The 19,372-nt window shown below is 43.8% G+C and overlaps 1 long non-coding RNA gene across 1 annotated transcript; it reads right to left on the bottom strand.

The window, feature by feature from the left end:
* Window positions 1-255: 255 nt before the first annotated feature.
* LOC142572043 (uncharacterized) lies at window positions 256-8,543 on the bottom strand. The gene is made up of 3 exons (XR_012825994.1): window positions 8,265-8,543; window positions 6,620-6,756; window positions 256-1,498 (listed from the first exon to the last, which is right to left on the bottom strand). It is a non-coding gene; the product is annotated as an uncharacterized LOC142572043 (long non-coding RNA).
* Window positions 8,544-19,372: the final 10,829 nt, after the last annotated feature.

Genomic DNA, 19,372 nt, shown 5'->3' with positions numbered 1-19,372 from the left:
TTCAGCATTTACGAACAAAACAGCATGTGTAGCTGTGCGTGCTGTTCAATATATAAGCATGCACTATTTTCTGAAATATATGTATGCTCCATTTACTGCCAGTGACCTGCTTATACCCAATAATTTACTTTATTTTTCACCATGTGCTTGCATTGAATATTCCACAGGCATGGTAAGTTAAGCTACCAGAATAACAATCAACTAGTCTAAGGTTACCTAATCGAACAAAATCATTGTAAAATTTGTGACAAAACGTCAGAAGAAAAGTATTTATTTCATTAAAGAGAAATGGTTACATAATAATATTTGCACATTTTAAATGTAAAAAGGAAGATAAGGAGTAAAACCATACCAATACAAAGACATAAGCACCGAATAATGGCACAGGCTTGCTCAATTAAATTTTAAGCAGAACTGTTTCTTTAAATAACCTCACTACGAACTATCACGTTTTCATTCGAAAAGCACTGCATCTTATTATAAAGCACAAAAATAACCGGTCACATAAGTAAGAACAAGTCTGAGTGTGTCTTTATCACAAGGATATAAAGTTGGGCGAGTTGGTACAGTAACATGATCTTGGATTGTAGCGCGAAGTGACACGGACACAGACTAGAAGCAGACAGGATGAGCGCTAACTCTCAACTAAATATTTATTGCAACAAACATTATATATATGTATATATATATATTTATATATACATACATATAGGTGACTGCAAGAAACCGAAGCTCATCTAAATGAATATTGAATACATAGTAGTAACATGAAGACGACAAACAAAAGCCATCAGCCATCAACTGCGTGGCAAATCTGAGTGCAAGCTATTCTCTTATCAAGTATACCTGTAGGCATTGCGACCAATGTGCTCCCAAGATGCATGAGGCATTAGTCATTGCAGAGTTGTAAGGACATGACAATCCTAGGGTGATTATGTTCTTGAGGCTTTTTTCCCCACTTTCCATCTTTTGAAACTAGTATACTTCAGTCATGAAAACAAAAATGCTACAACTGGCGTGTGATAAGTTTTGCGTCTTATTTCCTAGCAGCTCATTGAGAAGAGCCACGATGAGAAATTCAAATGCTGTTACCTCATCAGACATTCAAATTTCTTAAACACAAACAAAACCAGATAGGCATTAGAGCGAGCATCACTTAAATACATTACACTGGTTTAAAGTTATTGCACCACTTTGTGCCAGGTAAAAATGTTAGAAACATCAAAAATGTTAAGATTCTACGGCCAACCGTGAAAACTAAAAAAAAATCATTAAGCTTTCTTAAACGGGTACAGGAGCTTTACAACTGGCCGTCTTGGTGATGGACACGCAGATAGATGAGCAGCCATTCCACTGAGACGAGAATGTTGAGGGCTTCGCATGGGAGTCTGCGAGACACTGCAGAGTAGTTCTTGGTCCACATGAAGGAGGTTGCTTGCATACACATCTGGGCCACCATACTGAATGCATGGTGTTACCGGAACCTTTTCCCCCTGCACTGTGGTAAGAAGCATGGTTAACTTTATACGATATTTAATATGCAAAAGAAGAGGTGAGGCATGCAGACAGGACACGAGAGTAGAGAAGTGAACACGAACGCGAAAAACATGAAAAATTTCATTAAATTGTTTTATTAGATAAAATTTTCATACTATGTGTCATTCATTATGAGGGTTCATAACCGCAACATATTTAATAAATAATCAGGTAGAATTATCAGCTTGGTCAGTTTGTACAAGCTCGTTTGAGGCAAGAAATCAAGTTTTACAAACACAACCTCAACATTCTTGATTGAAAAAGGAACACCTCAGATGACATGCAGTCCTGTGAGTGGGAATTGTACAGTTCAAGAAAAACAAATTAAAACTCACAGACCGATCTTGAAAAAGGAATAAGCAGGTGCTACTGCAAAAAGCGAATTAATTGACAGGTTTTAGTAGCACAAGGGCATCTTTGGCCAATGAGCGCCAAGACTATACTGCAAAAGATAAACTTAGTGCATCTTTACAAAGCAAATATATAAAGATGACTAATGCCTCTCTGCACTACAGTCGCTTTGCTCTAGCGTGAAGTCATTTTAATGCATGCACACGTACATACACACGCTACACCCAAGTGTAACAGCTGCAGAATTAAAATTAGGCAGCGACAAAGTCGCAACCTTTAACCATTGATCCCAAGCTCTAGTAGTGACTGGAGGTAGTACCAATATCGCCAATAATGAGTCGCAATCTTTCTGCCCAATGTTATGCTGCTCTTATTGTCAAAGATGAGTTACAGTCGGCATTGAGGGAAAGCTGCCCTCAAGAGCAGCTCATATTTTTGTGTTATTTCTAACCAGAGACCAATGAAGTAATATATTTTTAGAATGAGAATGACACCGAAAAATTGAGTACGTAAGAAATTTGGAAAATTTGGTACATTTTTCCGGAATTAACTTGGGGGTTAACGGCTAAAGCGACAATCCAGAAACTAGAACAAGTTTTGACATGTTTGCTACCAGTGAATGCTAGAAAATATGTTGGCATTCTGTAGTTTTGTCCAACAATGCAAAAGGGGTTCTTAATAACTGAGAAAATAAATGGAAAAGTATCATGAAGTATATTTCGTGAATGTAATGCAGTATCACTCAACTTCTGTTACTATATAATCTCCACTTGATTAACCTGCACTTTCTGAACTAGTTCAGGAGGTGCTGCATTTCACTACTCATTCCACCAGTTCAACGTGGCAGCAACTGCACGTTGTGATTTGTTTTACTTAGTGCAGGCTTTGTACAGAGCGAGTTCACAGCATTCCCTGCACTTGGCCGAAAGGTAGTGCATGTTTACGCAGCAGGTGTGGTGCCGCTTCTGCGCGAGCGAGGTGCAGAAATCAGAGTTTTATACAATTGCTAGAGGGAACTCTGACGTTAGTGTCCACAGGAGATCAAACAAGAACGGCTGTACCAGCATGGAAATTATGGAAAGTACATGGATTTGCCTAAACTTCGTCTGTTTGGCTTCAAACGGCTTTGTGACTTTGTAAACTAGTCATTTTCAACAATCTACTGTGTAACAAATAAATAAGCATTAAAATCGTCCGACGACAGGATTCAAACACAGGAACTCTAGAACAGAAGTCTGATATTGAAACCATTAAGCCACGGAGGCATGTAACGACAAGCGAGTGCAACGCCCTGATGAATTTATCGCGGGCATACCAGTGCCTTGAGACTCTTGGCGCCTTTCGATTTGGCCACCTGGACAAGCTCAATAGTTGCAATTAATAGCAATTGTGGGTGTTGGCGCCGTCTTCTGCACTTCGAAGAGTATAGACTGCGCTGAAATTTACGACAATAAGATTTATATAGCGTATAATATACGAAGCCACAAGAACGTCTGAATTCACAAGCACGAATATCAGACAAATCGATGTGCTTCCCGTCATTCCCATGGTTGTAGGACTGCAGCGCAAGAGCTCCCTCTAGTAATTACTGTAAGAAACTCTATGGCAGAAATAACCGAAGTGCCTCGCATTTTGTTCTGGAGTAATAAACTAAGTTTTGCTGGTCCCATAAATCTTACTGGTCATTAATTCCAAGTTTTAGTGCAGTCACATGTCTAGTAGACAATTGTGGTATTTTGCATAAACATTGCAAAGCCAACTGTGATGAATGTTCACTCTGGTAAATTGTTTATGATCGAGTAGCATAGACTACTGAAGCAATCTCTGGAAGGCAAATAAAGTAATTTTCTTATTAGCAGCCTTTAAACAGCATTCGAGCATATGACACATGCACCTCAGATATGCAGATAATATTTCCTTGACTCAGCAAGAAGCGATGCTTCATGTTCCACGAGGCTACTTCTATCAAAGCAGTATTGATGCTCTCTAAAAACAATGCCAATGCAAATGATCCAAATGTTTTTCAGGGCAACAGGTATGCCTGAAATCATGCTAGATTAGTTTTTTTAAACACATGCTCAGACCATGTTAGAAGTGCTTCTTAAAATCCTCCTATTTATTAGACTAGTCATATATCTGTACACCAAGGCTACTAATTAGGTCCTATGCTATATCATCATCTTAAAACTTCACTTCGTAATACATATGCTGTGATAAGATTTGAGACCACATTGAGATGCTGAACAAGGTGAATTCATTATTTTAAAATGAAGCTCCTGTTCTTCCAAACGAGAAGAAAGGCTACTGAGGGTCAAAATTTTTCTGAATCACAGCTGGAAGATGCCAGGGAAGGCACGTGGAAACTTATTTGTAATTTTCTATTTAAATGTAAAAATGATAAAGGGAAATGAAAATGGTCAAAAACAACCAGGCATGGGGGGAGAACGAACCTACAGCCTTTGCATTAGGCATGGGATGCACTAACCACTGTGCCACAGGGGCAGCATTCAACCGTCCACAATGGCCCCTCAGATTGTCGATGCTCGAACACGGCCGTAGTACCCCAGTGGTTAGTATATCACATGCGTAATGTGAAGGTTATGGGTCCGTTCCCCACCCACACCTGGATATCTTTTAATCCACTTTCACTTAACTAGAATTTATCACTTCTATACTTCATATAAAAAACTTTAAACATGTTCCTGTATGCTTTCCTTGGCCTCATTATCTGCTGGCTTCTTCCAGTTCTGTTACTTCCAACACTTATACATATTCTAATCTGGTAAGTAAAGTTTTGCATGATGCTGGAATGCAATATAATACATTATTGCAGGGCCGTGTTATGTAGAATGCCTTACATTGCCCAGGCAAGGTGTATTAATGTCAATCTAAAAAAAAAACAATTCCCACTCCAGGAAGAAATGCTGTGTACTGCTGTGTGCAACAGGGTTTAACGAAAACAACTTGTTCAGAAATAAAGCCACCAAACAACGAGGAAATATGAAAACTAGATGAAAATTTGTGCAGTTGCATGTTAAAAATTTAGCACAGCAACAGATGAAGACATAATGAAGGAAGCGCGAGGATGGTTTATTTCGGACACACGAGGCAATATACTTGAAAGATGCATATGAGCTTACACGTGGAGAAATATTGTTTTTGTAGCAGCTAAACTACGAACAGGCCTAGAACACACTGATACAAGGTGTCGAGCATGTAAATCTTATCATGCCCTTCCCTTAAGTCAAAGAAACATGGCTGTTTCTCATGATTCGCTACACGTGGCTGGCTCACACAACTTATCCACTTCTATATATGCCTTGTAATTACCAGGTGGTCTGTATGACATGTGCAAGCTTTAAATATGTACAAGTGCCACGTAGCTGCACAGCACCAAGGTAATGTCGTTTGCCATCGTTTTGAGGAAGTGAAACCAATTCTTGCATTTTTCCTAATTAGGTAATTAGTTATTAAAGATTATTTAACTGCTGAATTATATTCAAATCAAAAGTGTCAGTGCAAAAATTGTAGAGCATCCTGAAAAATTCCTAATCCAGCTTTCTACTGCTCAATAGGTGCAACAAATTTTTTTTTTCAGGCTTGAAAGAAGCCAGTGAACACATGCAAGTGCCGTGCAACTAACCGCTCGTGCACCTGAACACCGTTTGGCTCCTCCTTTCATGCTTGAAAAAAACTTTTTGAAAAGAATATTTTAGAAATCAATTAATTATTATTGACTGTTTTAGGCAAAATGCATGAAATAGTGTGACTGCCACCTCCATTTTCAGCGACATGAATTGACTCCATTTTCATGTCCAAATCCAGCTATACATAGTGCGTGTTTTGAGCTGGTTCTGTAATTTAGGCTGGTTTTGACTAATTGAAGCTTCGCACCCTAATAATGCAGTCAGCCTAAAAAGAAATTGGTACATAAACGGTCGCTGTCAGTACTCCATACTCCTTTAACTTAGTGCAAAGTGCTTGTGAGCCAAGAAGTTGGTAGTTCTAAGCAGTATTTCTCATTTTGAGCTGGTGTTATAGCCTACTTACTATGATGCCATGCTGCTCAGTCATGCTGGTCCCAGCTTCAATCTAGGCCATGGCAGCTGCCCTCCAATGATGGTAAAATGCAATAACACTTATGCACTTAGATTCAGGTGTACATTAAAGAAGGCCAGGTTCCCAAAACTTTAGGTTGTGACTTTGGAATGTAAAAGCACAATTTAATTTTAAAATCTAAAGGTGCTTTATTAGGAGCAGGGGCATCATTTTGAGCTTTTACTGCACTGCCATGGCACCAAGAAGCTCCAAGTAAATAAAAACAATTTCTTAGACAATGTACATATCTTGCAAACATTTACAAACACTTCTCTGCATGCACCTCTGTTGCTGTTATATTTAGATCCGTATGCCAAGGCGGGTTATGATAGAACATGTTTCAAACTTGTTTTTTTTTTTACCGCTTTAAAGTTGTTGGTTATTTTGCATCTCATTGTGTGTCGAACGCATATTTCAGTGCATCAATTTCTTCAGAAAGTGCACTCCTCTTTATTTATTTGTGCATGCAAAAAGGGTTCAGAAGAACTGCTTTCTGAAAGTCTGTATAACAAGCAAAAAACAATTCGTATGTAGGCTGCACAAAGAGAAAGGATTGGTTTGTAATTATGTTATTTAGTTCTTGAAAAAAGAGGCAGCTGTCAGTATTCTGTTCCAAAGTAAAGATTGCCCCTACCTGGCTCTGCTTCATTTTCCGATGTTGATGGTCCATTCGGGGGCACTCAACTGATAGGCTGCACTTTGGCGATGTCGGGTGTGCTGTCACCAGGCCCAAGGTCGATCGACATCCTCACCAAAAGTCGAGTCCAAACGCTATAAAAGAAATATCTCATCATTTTGCTATCAGTTTTGTCATTTTGCGTGTTTCATACACGGCCGTCAGTATCCAAGTGACGAAATATTTCGTCACTTGGATACTGAAAGAAATTCAAGCATTTTCTGGCAGCCAAGCTGATGATGATGATCTGTGGTGTTTTATGGCGCAAGGGCCAGGTTTGGCCAAAGCGCGCCGTGACAAGTGGTAATGTTGACGATGTATTATGGAAGATGTGACTTGGCTGTAAACCGGTCTAAAAATTGTCGCTGTAAAGTGCGTAAAATCTACGTGCTATAAAATTATGGCGATGACTAATGACGAATACTATGAACATTAAAATCCATCGTGGAAGAATGATGCAAAATATAAAATATATAGGATGGTAAAATTACTTGGAGCACTGCTGCCTCGCCAGAGCCCTTGAAACACAAGGACCTAGAAGCATGTGCTATACGAAAGAGCTATCACAGCGGCATCCTCTGAAGAGAGGACGGCAGCCAAGCTGAATACACAGTAAATGGAGAACACTAAAGAGCAAATGCACTTGTCACATTAGATTGATCAAGTACAGCAGAAATGGAAAATAAATCAGTGATACTGTGTCTGTTGGCTTTGAATGCAAGAAACGTAAAAACAGGAACTTGCAGCCACGCCACTTTGAATTTCCCGCGTCACAAGCTTGGCATCGTCCGGTACTCGGGGATAGTAACCGCTTAAAATCGAGATGAACGAGCGTCGGCATAAATTAACAGGATACTTAACCGGGCAATATTGGCGCATAAAACAACTCACGTAGCGAAGCTACTGTCAATTACCCGATGACGCATCTCCGGGCGGTGCGGTTTGGGCGAACAATTCAAAAAGGAATGAGAGTTTCACTTGTTTCACGCCTACTAAGCTAAGACAGAATTTGAGTTTCTTACTAAGCTATACTGGATATTTACGCTCCGAATAAAACGCTGGAAATTTTGTTACGTCACACTGCATACGTATGAAAGTGAGGGAATTGCTTTTATTGTATTCTGCCCAGACGGCATGTGGCAGCTACCACTCTCATGCAACAAAAGCATGAAAGTGGTACTCGTGACACCGAAAACAAACATAAACAGCGCCAATGTTACGCCCTTTGGAGTTGGAAATAAGCACGATCAATCCAGTTAGTTTTCTAGCTTTCATAACGCCATGAACACGACCAAACATCGAGCGAAACAACTCTCTGCTCTCGAAAATTGTTACCGCTTGTATTTATATACCTATCGCTGCCACAAGAAAAAAGTCAATGGGCTAGCTGTCCACAACCCGCAGATTAGACTGACAGCAACATGTTACGGTAACGTAAAACAATTTCCACGCTGACTTAGCAGCCGCGGTGTGCTCTAAGTGCCAAAGTTCTCGTTTGCCGCTCGAAATTCACACCATGATGACCGGCGCTGCATCTTTCAAATGAAATATTGCACGCTTTGCTCCGGAGCTCAATAGGAGGGCGAAACGCATTTGCACGTACCTGAAATCCGCATGCCGGAAACCCGTCGACGCTTCCAAGAACGGGGCGCACAGCCATACACACCCGTACGGCGGCTTGACTTGGACGTGAGGCACTTCTATCAAACATTTCACATGCGACATGTTTCACACCGATTGCGCGAACACTAGAAAATGACGCAGGCCGCATTGCGACGCCGAGCAGACGTGCATCCACCGATGAGCTATGTGCGCGGATTGCAGAGAACAAAACCATACAAAACGTTAGGCGCGAGAAGATGGCGGCTCTCGTAGCGGAGACGAAGCGGACGAAGCAATGACGCGCGAATGAATGTTGCCAACCGTTGGTTCCGCGTTATGCCGGCGGTGGCGGCTTTAGTGGCGTGTGTTGCGGCTGTCTAATTTTTTATTCCTTTTCCCCAAACAGTATAGCTAAGATCAGTTCTTTGAATTTTTAACTGTGTCGTTTGGCATTATCTTTGTCTTTTTATGTTATTAGGCGGCCAATTATGGCCTCTCAGGTTCGCGCGCGCCAGCTTCGCGCGCAAATCTCGGAGGCCATAAGACAACTCAGGAAATGCCGTTCTTGTCGTTGTTAACGTTTCATCATCGTTTCTTCAACTGAGATAGAGAGGTAGTGTCCCTTTTGCCGGGGTCGGGAGGGGGCGATAAAGACGGCATCGCTCAGCGGGGGGGCAGGGAAGTGGGGTTGGTGTTGGTTCTTATCGCGAAATTCGCGAACCCTGCGATTTTTTTTATAACGTAAGCATTTCTATACTTACCCAACAAGAAAAACCATCCGTCCATCAGTCCGTACCGCATGATATCTTTCAAAATAGAACCCACAGCAGCGAGTGAATTCACCTACGTGCTAGCTCTCGCTTCAACGCGACCGAAGCGGCGAAAACACTGCGCTCACGAAGCTTTCAGCTTATGCCGCACTATGCGCTTTGCGCAGATTACTTTCAAGATAGGTGTACGCGCGTCTGTTTTCAAAGCGAAGTAAACGGTGAGAACACAGCGCGTGAAGTTTTCAGCAGTGGGCACACACTGTCCACAACGCAGTTCGCTTTCAAGATACGGTTCGCACGGCCGTGCCACAAGCAGCCGCCGCCGGAGAACGGTTGATAATGGTTCGACGCGGATGAGGAGGGCTAAAGAGCGATACCGGCTCAAAACGAACGGAACGTCACCAGCGCGCCTGGCCCCGTCACCTGCAGTACTTTGCTTGCGCCGCCGACCAGAGCAGCTCGTGTCGCCGCAGCGCTGTCGTTTATACTTGTCGGGTCAAGTCTCATAACATTAATAACGACATGAACTGCGTGTAGATGAGGAAGAGTCACAATGCTCACGCGCACTTAGACAAATGCGAGAGGAGTTCCTCTGTGATTTTTTTTTTACCGGAAATGTGCAGTCAGCGGTGGGACCCAGAGTTGACAATGCCTGTAAGGGGGGTGCCAAACTTTTTTTTTTTTGTTAGAGTCTTGCCCAGCTCCCAAAGATCGGCTCAAGCTAAGACTTGCTGATGGCTGTATGTGTTTTTTTATTGTCGCATGCCCTCGAACCGCCACGAATGCTACAGTGTAATGACATTAGAGCAGTATTCACGTCCAAAGGGAAATGCAGACGGTAATTGGGCTGCCTAAGGTTTGCGACCCGGCGGCAGCTGCCCTCCCGTCCCCCGTTTCCGTCGACAAGTTAGGGGGAGGGGTCTAGAGCAATCTTACACCTCCCTCCCCACAGTGGCGTAGCCAGAAAATTTTTTCGCGTGAGGGGGGTGGGGTCCCAATTGACCGCGGAGGGGGAAGGAGCGGGGCCATTGCCATAGCAGCAAAAATTTTACTGTTAGTGAGCGTTACAAGTGCCCGGCGTGCCCCACTTGGCTGCGCCGCTACTAGCCCCCCACCACCCCGCAATCAACGCAAATCGAGCTATCAGAACGTGCATGACACGTATGCATGACATAACATGAATGACATGCCGTGAAGCTAGCATGGATGTCGTCACATCATCAACATCATCATCATCAGCTTATTTTGACGTCCATCGCAGGACGAAAGCTTCTCCAGCGATCTCCAATACCCCTGTCTTGTGCTAACTGGTTCCACGTGTCTTCAAGTTTCCCAATTCCATCACGTCCACATTATTCTCTGCCGTGCTCGACTGTGCTTCCCTTCCCTTAGCACCCATTCTGCAACTCCAATAGACCAGCCGTTCTCGCCCTTACGCATTGCAATGTCTGCCCAGCCCGACTTTTTCCTCTTAATGTCAACCACAATATCAGCTATCCCCGTCCGCTCTCTAATCCACATCGCTGTCTACCAGTCTATTATCGTCATGCCTAATAATTTTAATTCCATCGCTCGTTGCGCGGTCCTCAACGTCTTCCCAAGCTTCTTTGGTAACTTCTAAGTTTCGGCCTCATACGTTAGTAACGGTAGAAAGCAATGGTTAGCAGTAAGCTCCCTGGTCATGATTTAGTGATGCCTGCCGTAAGCTCTCCAGCTAATTTTTTATTTTTGTTAATTTCCTTGACCAGAGGCCCCTGCGAGTAATTAACCTCAATAAACGTATTTCTGCGCAGGTTCTAGAGGCTGACTGCCGACCATGACATTCGTTCTCTCGCCAGGCTGCGGAACATTACTTTTCTCTTCTGCATACTAACTTTCAATCAATCTCTTACGCTTTCTTCGACAAGGTCCTCAAACGTTTGTTGCAAATAGTCTGCAGCGTTGCTGAGTATGCCAATGTCATCTACAAACCGTAAGTTGGTGAGCTATTTACCGTTAGCCCTCACTCCTAACCATTCCCAGTCGAACTGGTTGCACACCTTTAAGTATTCAGTGATAGCATTGTAAATATTTTGCCATTGATCATATGAAGCCTTTTGCAGATATCTGGCTATGCAAAGTCTGCGCGTTAGTGTCATCCGTTTGATATCAACATTCGTGGGAAACTTCATTTTTGACCACTGTTCGGAGCCAGTGCGCTGCTGCCTAGATGTCCCGATCTAATCATTCCAGCTACCTAATTCAAGCGCAGGTAGCGCGCGTTTCATGTATAGCCAATATCAACGCCTTAACTGGCAATGTTCATTTATCATATACTGTAAGCTTGTTCACTTACTCCCTTATAATTAGGGTGTAAATTAGAAAGACGGGGGTGTTCGAAGGGTGTTTTCTTGTTGAACACCCTTTTCCGTTATAAAAGGGTGTTTCGAGGGTGTTTACAAGGGTGAAAAGATGAATACACCCGTATTACACCCATAAGGGTGTGAAAATTTTAAGAGTGTAGCTGGTGATGCGTAGTATAAAACATGATGTGTCTGCGTGCTGTTACGGCGTCGTTCGCGTTTTCTTTACTGGTGAAAGCATCATAGGGCAGTCGAAGAGGCTGTACCACGGCAGGATTTAAACGGCAAATAAACGCTGGTGCAGATGAAGAAAAAAATTTTTCTTTCGCGTCTAGACATGCACCCTCGAATCGAAAGTGCAGTGCATATTATTTGAATTTTGATTTTTTCGGCTAAACGGGGGACGTTTGCATTAGCAACTAGCTGCATTGACACGTGATGCACGCTAAAGGCCATCGTGCGGTTGGCCATTTTGCACGTTTTGTTTCTACTCTATCTGCGGCTTAATGAAAATTGGCAAACCCAGTCGTGCCCAAGCTGGCACGTGCTACGTAATGGAGTAAAATTGCGAACATTGAACAGTCTTTCTTATCTAATTGGCCGACAGGAGAGGAGCACGCTCGAGTGGAGAGGGTTTCGATGGGGCCGAGCCAAAGCAGTGAAAACAGATAAGTCGATGAGGTTAGTGATGCCGGCGTCTATGGTCGGTCCGCTTACCCTTACTTAACTTGTGGTGGCTGGTTTAAAGTAGTGGCGGCGTGCAATGGAAGGTTAAGACTACCGCTAAACAGATCCTCTGCAAAGAAAAGTTGTCAGAGTGATGTACACTGTGAAAAATATTTACACTCTTTGAGCCATATCTTATCCCACAACAATTATCGTCCTCTGTCTTGCCCGCATTTTGTTTCTTTAATGCTGTGAGCCTGGCACTTCTATGTCACGAATGACTTGCGCGTTATCAGCGCGACACAGCATTCTCGACAAGAAAGTAGAAAGCACTGAGTTTTCGAGAAAAGAAATGTAAGCAAGGCAGATGAGAATTATCCTTGTGGGACAAATATATACCCCGAAAGGTGCAACCATTTTAGGTTGCACCTTTCGGGGGCAAGGTAAAGTTATGTTTCATCACAAAAAGCTAATTATACGCAAATAAATCCATGTTCTACGGCAGGTGCCAAAAGCCAGGGCCTGAGCGATCGGCGAGCAGCCATCTTCTATTCCCTTCGGGATGGGGCAGTCTCCGGCTATTGAGAAAGATATTCAGTTTTGTTATGCATATTAATGTATTTCTAACGCGTGCACGTCACTTTGACGCGGTATGTTTTCGCAGTTTTGTGACATCGCATGACAGACAGGCGAAGTGAGAGCAGCCCAAGAACTGTTGATCAAGAGCAAATGGCGAATGGCGAAAAGGAGACGAATTATGAAATTATTTTCATTTTGTTCGGTCTATTCATGCATAATTAGTGTGTACAGGGCATATTAGATGAGGAGCTATCGTGGTTTTTGTGACGTCGCGTGGCACACAGGCGAAGTGGGGGTGACCCGAAAATTTTTCGATCTATCATAGAGGGCTGATTTCAGAATTGGAGTAGAAAAGCTTGGAATAGCTTTAGGTTATAGCGCCCCTAGTAGCGCATTTGTTTTGGAACTGAAAGCGTTTCAGTGTTGCATATTTGAGTTAACAACAGAGTAAAAAATTTAAGGGATCTTCCAATAATAGTGGATGAGCAGATACCTGTCAATGGCGACTTTGGACATAGTAGTGAAGGCGACTAGCGAGTAGGAACGATTGCATCGGATCCTTCGACCTCTCCAAGAAGACATTGCAAACACATTAACGTTGCAACTTTGAAAAATAATAAGCGGGAAGATGAAGCTGTTCAAATAGCGTACCGTTGTTCACACGGAGGACCCTGACGTCAACCAATTTGTGCTGACATCAAATACTGGATGGACGAGTTTCGAAGAAAGCGATGCCAAAGGTAGTCCTGTCCAGGGAAGTGAGTGATCTTGCGTCACCATCTCTATGGTTTATTGAAGCCGTTCGCTAAGGTGGGTGGTGTGGGCGCTGACACTAATCGCATTTCGTGACGCAATCCCAAAGCCTGTGCTGTGGCGCCTGAAGCACCTGGACCAGCCACCATTGATTCTAAGCGACCAATAGGGCGATCACCTCGATGCCCAAAATCCGTAGGAGGATTACGTTCTTTTGGGGAAAGTGGTTGCGCGAATCGCTCTTTGAGAAGGAAGAAAAATGAAGAAAAAATACGATGACCCACAGAGGGTTTAGACGCCAAGATAAGCGGCCCAGATACAAAAAAATACTGGTGGTCTTTATGGCCGGAAGATCTAAATCAATGAGTCGTTCCAAAACCGACAAAATACAAGCATGCACAGAAAGATGAGCAGCCCAAAAGGAAATCGGAGATTTGTCCGGGAGTCAGCGAAAGCCTCACATTGTGTCACTCGCCGGCTTAAGTCCTGTAGATGTAAGACTGTCAGGCTTTCAATGCGATTAACGTTTTTGCCTACTTTAGACGTTTTGAGCCTATCTATCTATCTATCTATCTATCTATCTATCTATCTATCTATCTATCTATCTATCTATCTATCTATCTATCTATCTATCTATCTATCTATCTATCTATCTATCTATCTATCTATCTATCTATCTATCTATCTATCTATCTATCTATCTATCTATCTATCCAGTAGTTCAAGTCGTCTACTAGCTTGGGCCGCAAGCTATGCGCTCGTGGTTGTGGTGTCGCCGTGGCCTTGTATCGTCGACGTCCCAGCTTTATATTGTGACTCCTATCATGCCTCCCGTCATGATGCCGTCGTGGCCGCTCCATCGTAATCACTCCAGCTTCGTCATCCGACTTAGGTCATGCCGTCTTCGTCACACGATCATCGTCTTACAGGCTTTGTAATACAGTTCTCACACCTTTGTCGTAATACACTCTCGCTATCCTATTGTCCTCATACCATTGTCATGTCATCGTTATCATCACGTCATCGTTATACACTAGACTTCGTGCATTCGCTCTCATACCGTGGTCATCACATTGTATTCGCTACATTGTCATTTTACCATTGTCATTATCCATTGAGTAACGTTATCCTAATGTTGTCATGTTGTCATCGTTGTACCGCCGTTGTTAAATAAAAATTAATCCTACTTCGCCATTATATCGTAATTGTGCTGTCGTTATGCAGTGATGATTGCGCAGCCGTTGTTAAGCCATCGTCGGCATTGCGTCGTCAGACAGTCGCAGTCACGTATCTATGATTATGTCAACGTAATCATGCTGTCCTGATTGTGCCGCCGTCGTTACTCCAGCTTCGTCTTCCGAATTTCGTTCAGCCATTGTCGCCATGCCAACATCGTCATGGAGTCTTCGTAATACAGTCGTTGTCACAACATTGTCGTCGTACATGAGCCGTTATCCCATTTTACTCTTACTGTTGTCATGCCACCGTTGTCATACAGTCATCTTCACGCATTCATTGTGATAGCATGGCTGTGACGTCGTCGTGGTCATTCCAGTATCAAACTTCATCATCGGACTCTCGTCATGCCGCCGGCGTCACGCGGTCATTTTGCTATCGTCATCACATAAGTAACGTCATTCAATTGTCGCCATACCGTCGTGGCCGTACCACATTCATAAATCCATCAACGTCACTCATTTCATCATTTTTTTGTAACCATGCTGTCGTCAGTCAACCGTGATTACGCCGCCGTCCTCATGCCATCGCTGTCATGATATCATCGTCAGACAGTCGCTATCATGCATACGTTGTCATACCATTGTTGTCATACCGTTGCTCGAATTCTAATCACTTGACCATCGACAGCCATCATGAGATGAATTCTGCCGTAATTTCTCTAATCTGCCTCTTTATAATGCGAAAGTGTCAAATGTCTCACTGAGCAAAAAAAGCCGGCGTCACGCTCCTGCAGCAGCGAAACAGCACCTAATTTCGCTTGGCTGCAATGCCCCGGCATCAGCACTCCTCGACGGAGCAGATCGGGCGAAGCGGTGCGCATGCTGCGGCAGTAGGGAACCAAGTGTTTTAGGTGAGGGAGAGCGCATCGCCGCGACGCCAAATCTCCCTCGCTCTCCGAAGCCTGCCATATTTACGCATTCCTTGTCCGCGCATGCTCTCTCCTACGTTTTAGCCGCGCCTTGGTAAAGCCAATTAAAGAATGGCCTAGCGTCTAGACACGTTGGCTTGCCCGCGAGGAGTTCCTAACTCGAAGGACCGCTCAACGGCGTTGAATTGGACATTAATGCTTTCGCATTCACAATTCAAAAGAATTGTTTCGGTGTCCTCGGTATATTTAAAGACATGTTCATTCTGGATACTGAAGCGGTAATCGTGCATTACTATGTTACTAGACTTGAAAACTTATAGACAGATCAGCTTACTGTCCATTGTCTACAAGGTATTTACTAAGGTAATCGCAAATAGAATCAGGAACACATTAGACTTCTGTCAACCAAAGGACCAGGCAGGATTCCGCAAAGGCTACTCAACAATATATTCACACTATCAATCAGGTGATAGAGAAATGTGCGGAATGTAACCGACCCTTATATATAGCTTTTATTGTAACGAAAAAGCGTTTGATTCAATCAAAACCTCAGCAGTAATGGAGGCATTACGGAATCAGGGTGTAGACGAGCCGTATGTAAAAATACTGAAAGATATCTATAGAGGCTCCACAGCCAGCATAGTCCTCCATAAAGAAGGCAACAAAATCCCAATAAAGACGATTTTTCCAATGCTATTCACACCGTGTTTGCAGGAGGTATTCAGAGACCTGCATTGGGAAGAATTGGGGATAAAAGTTAATGGAGAATACCTTAGTAACTTGCAATTCGCTGATGATATTGCCTTGCTTAGTAACTCAGGGGACCAATTGCAATGCGTGCTCACTGACCTGGAGAGGCAAAGCAGAAGGGTGGGTCTAAAAATTAATCTGCAGAAAACTAAAGTAATGTTTAACAGTCTCGGAAGAGAACAGCAGTTTACGATAAGTAGCGAGGCACTGGAAGTGGTAAGGGAATATATCTACTTAGGACACGTAGTGACTGCGGATCCAGATCATGAGACTGAAATAATCAGAAGAATAAGAATGGGCTGGGTGCGTTTGGCAGGCATTTTCAGATCATGAACAGCAGGTTGCCGTTATCGCTCAAGAGAAAAGTATATAACAGCTGTGTCTACCAGTACTCACGTACGGGGCAGAAACCTGGAGGCTTACGAAAAGGGTTCTACTTAAATTGAGGACGACGCAACAAGCTATCGAAAGAAGAATGATGGGTATACGTTAAGGGATAAGAAGAGAGCAGATTGGGTGAGGGAGCAAACGCGAGTTAATGACATCTTAGTTGAAATCAAGAAAAAGAAATGGGGGGCATGGGCAGGACATGTAATGAGGAGGGAAGATAAGCGATGGCCATTAAGGGTTACGGATTGAATTCCAAGGGAAGGGATGCTTAGCAGGGGGCGGCAGAAAGTTAGGTGGGCGGATGAGATTAAGAAGTTCGCAAGGACAACATGACCACGATTAGTACATGATCGGCGTAGTTGGAGAAGTATGGGAGAGGCCTTTGCCCTGCAGTGGGCGTAGCCAGGCTGATGATCATGATGGTGACTATGTTTTATACTTCCCTACATTTACACATCTGCTCATAACGCTTCCTTTACCACTCGAAAAACGACGTCATTATCCTGCAAGCTGACGCTGCACAGCCTCCCATACAATACGATGTCATGTCAAATTGTGCTTCGTTTAAACAGAAGGGGAAAGTAATAACATCAGTTCGAAAGAAAGTGGAATTACACGCATTATTTCTTTTGCGTAGTATTTTATTATTACGCGCGTTATTTACACGCGTTATTTCTTTTTGCACGATCGCGATGCAATCTGGCGCGCGCGAGAGAGTTAGATGGAGAGCTAACGCGTCGCGCCGTCTTCCGTCGCGCGAAAGGACGTGGGGAGATGGGATGGAGGGAGGCAGGGGGGGAGGGTATTTGGCTCGGGCAATCGCTGAGCATTTCGCTACCGGGTGCAAGGGGAACTGACGAGCGCGGGTCAATCTCGCGCGCGAAAGAAGTGAGGAGGCAACGCGGAATAGAAGGGGAAGGGGGGGAGGGGCTTCTACTACGCCAGCAACTGCGCTCTTTGCACGGCGCGCGCGCCGTATCTTGAAAGCGATCTACAGGTGGCTACTACCTATGGGCGTGGTGTTTTCTCTCCGTTGTTTGCGTTGAAGCGATAGACGGAACGAAGGTCAGTTCGCTCGCCGCTGATGCCGCGCTTGCTCAGGCCACTGTTGTGACAGCGAGTGTCCGCGGTCACTGACCGTAATGCGTTCATGTTTGCCAGTGCGCGCTGACACCATGTTTTTTTATTTGAGTTAGTAAACGAACGTTGCCAAGTTTTCACGGCCGATAAAACTACTGTGCTTACATCGTATAACTGTTCACTAATTTTCTATCGCAATCGATGCTTCGCTTCTCGGATGAAACGGCCACTTTATTGTTTCTACCGAATGTAAAAGAATAAACGACATTAGGCGCAGTGCCGCTACATCTGTACATTAGTCAATCTGTATGAAGTTCAGTTCAAGTAAAAAGAAAATTATCGCTTCGCTTGTATAGCGCGAAACACTGACATCATAGCAGGCGCATTGTAACGTGCACTAAGCTTTAGATTGTTTTGTGCGCTTCTTGTTGGTGTGAAAATTTTCAGGTGCGAGCGACTAATTTCATTTCGAGAAGTAAAAGAAGTATGAGTCGTATTTGTTTCTGGAAATTCCGCCTCGCGGTGTTGAAGTGAAAAGTATTCTAGAAGAGTTGACTGTAGGGCTAGTTGGTAGTCCATATTTGAATTAGTAACTTAGCGCGAATAAAGCCACGGCAACAAGAAAGACGGACAAGGACACCCGCTTGCCCGTCTTTCTTGTGTCCGTGGTTTTATTCGCGCTAAGTTACTACTTCAGATATGAAGTGAGAAGAATCGGCTTTTATTACTCCTCTTACCTATCCCGACTTATCCACTGGTCTCTACTAATATAACCCTTTAGCTCCTTATTGCTGGATTTGTGTGAATTTTCACTACATTGTACTTGGTTACTTTATTATATAGCTTCACACTATCCTTCAAGAAAAGAAGACGATGACGTAATAGTTTTGCGGAAACCTGCAAGGTGGAGGGAAGTAATTAATAAAGGGAAAATGAGACATCCACCCAATCGTAGCAATTGCTACAAAGGAAATCCATACAGGTTGCTCGAAAGAAACGCCTCACATTTGAAGAAAAATTCGTCCTGGTCCGGGACTCGAACCCAGGACCATCGTTTTTCCGGGGCAGCCGCTCTACCATCTGAGCTAACCAGGCGGCTAGCACATGGCGGGGCGAAGTCAAATTTATCGACAAATCGAAGCAAAGGGAAGAGTTTGACGCAATAGTTCTGCGGAAAGCCGCAAGGTGGAGGGAAGTAATGAATAAAGGGAAAATGAGACATCCACTCAATCGTAGCAATGGCTACAGATGAAACCCATACGGGTCACTCGAAAGAAAAGCCTCACAGTTGAAAAAGAAATTCGCCTTGGTCCGGGGCTCGAACACGGGACCACCGCCTTTACGTGGCAGCCCCGCTCCCATATGAGCTAACCAGACGGCTAGCAGGTCCAGCACACCGATTTTGAGCGGGAATTAACCAGTCATGGCAGCTGCTGGCGCGTTTATGCTCTCTAGAATAAGTGCACTTCTGGACGATCGTCTTATCAAATGAATGAGGGGTAGAATCCTGGGCTGTCTACTTGTTAGTCGTGAGATCGAGTCCTTGCGGCACAATAGACATCCATCCATCCTTCTTATATTTCTCGCGAAGGAATTTGTGATTCCAATGACGGACGGTGGCGGATGCCGGTGCATATCAAAAGAACCAGGTAAGGCAGCCTATTGCGTGTAT

The sequence above is a fragment of the Dermacentor variabilis genome, chromosome 2, assembly GCF_050947875.1.
Source record: "Dermacentor variabilis isolate Ectoservices chromosome 2, ASM5094787v1, whole genome shotgun sequence".
In the NCBI taxonomy this organism is placed as follows: domain Eukaryota; kingdom Metazoa; phylum Arthropoda; class Arachnida; order Ixodida; family Ixodidae; genus Dermacentor; species Dermacentor variabilis.
This window is presented reverse-complemented; position numbering and strand designations above follow the sequence as displayed.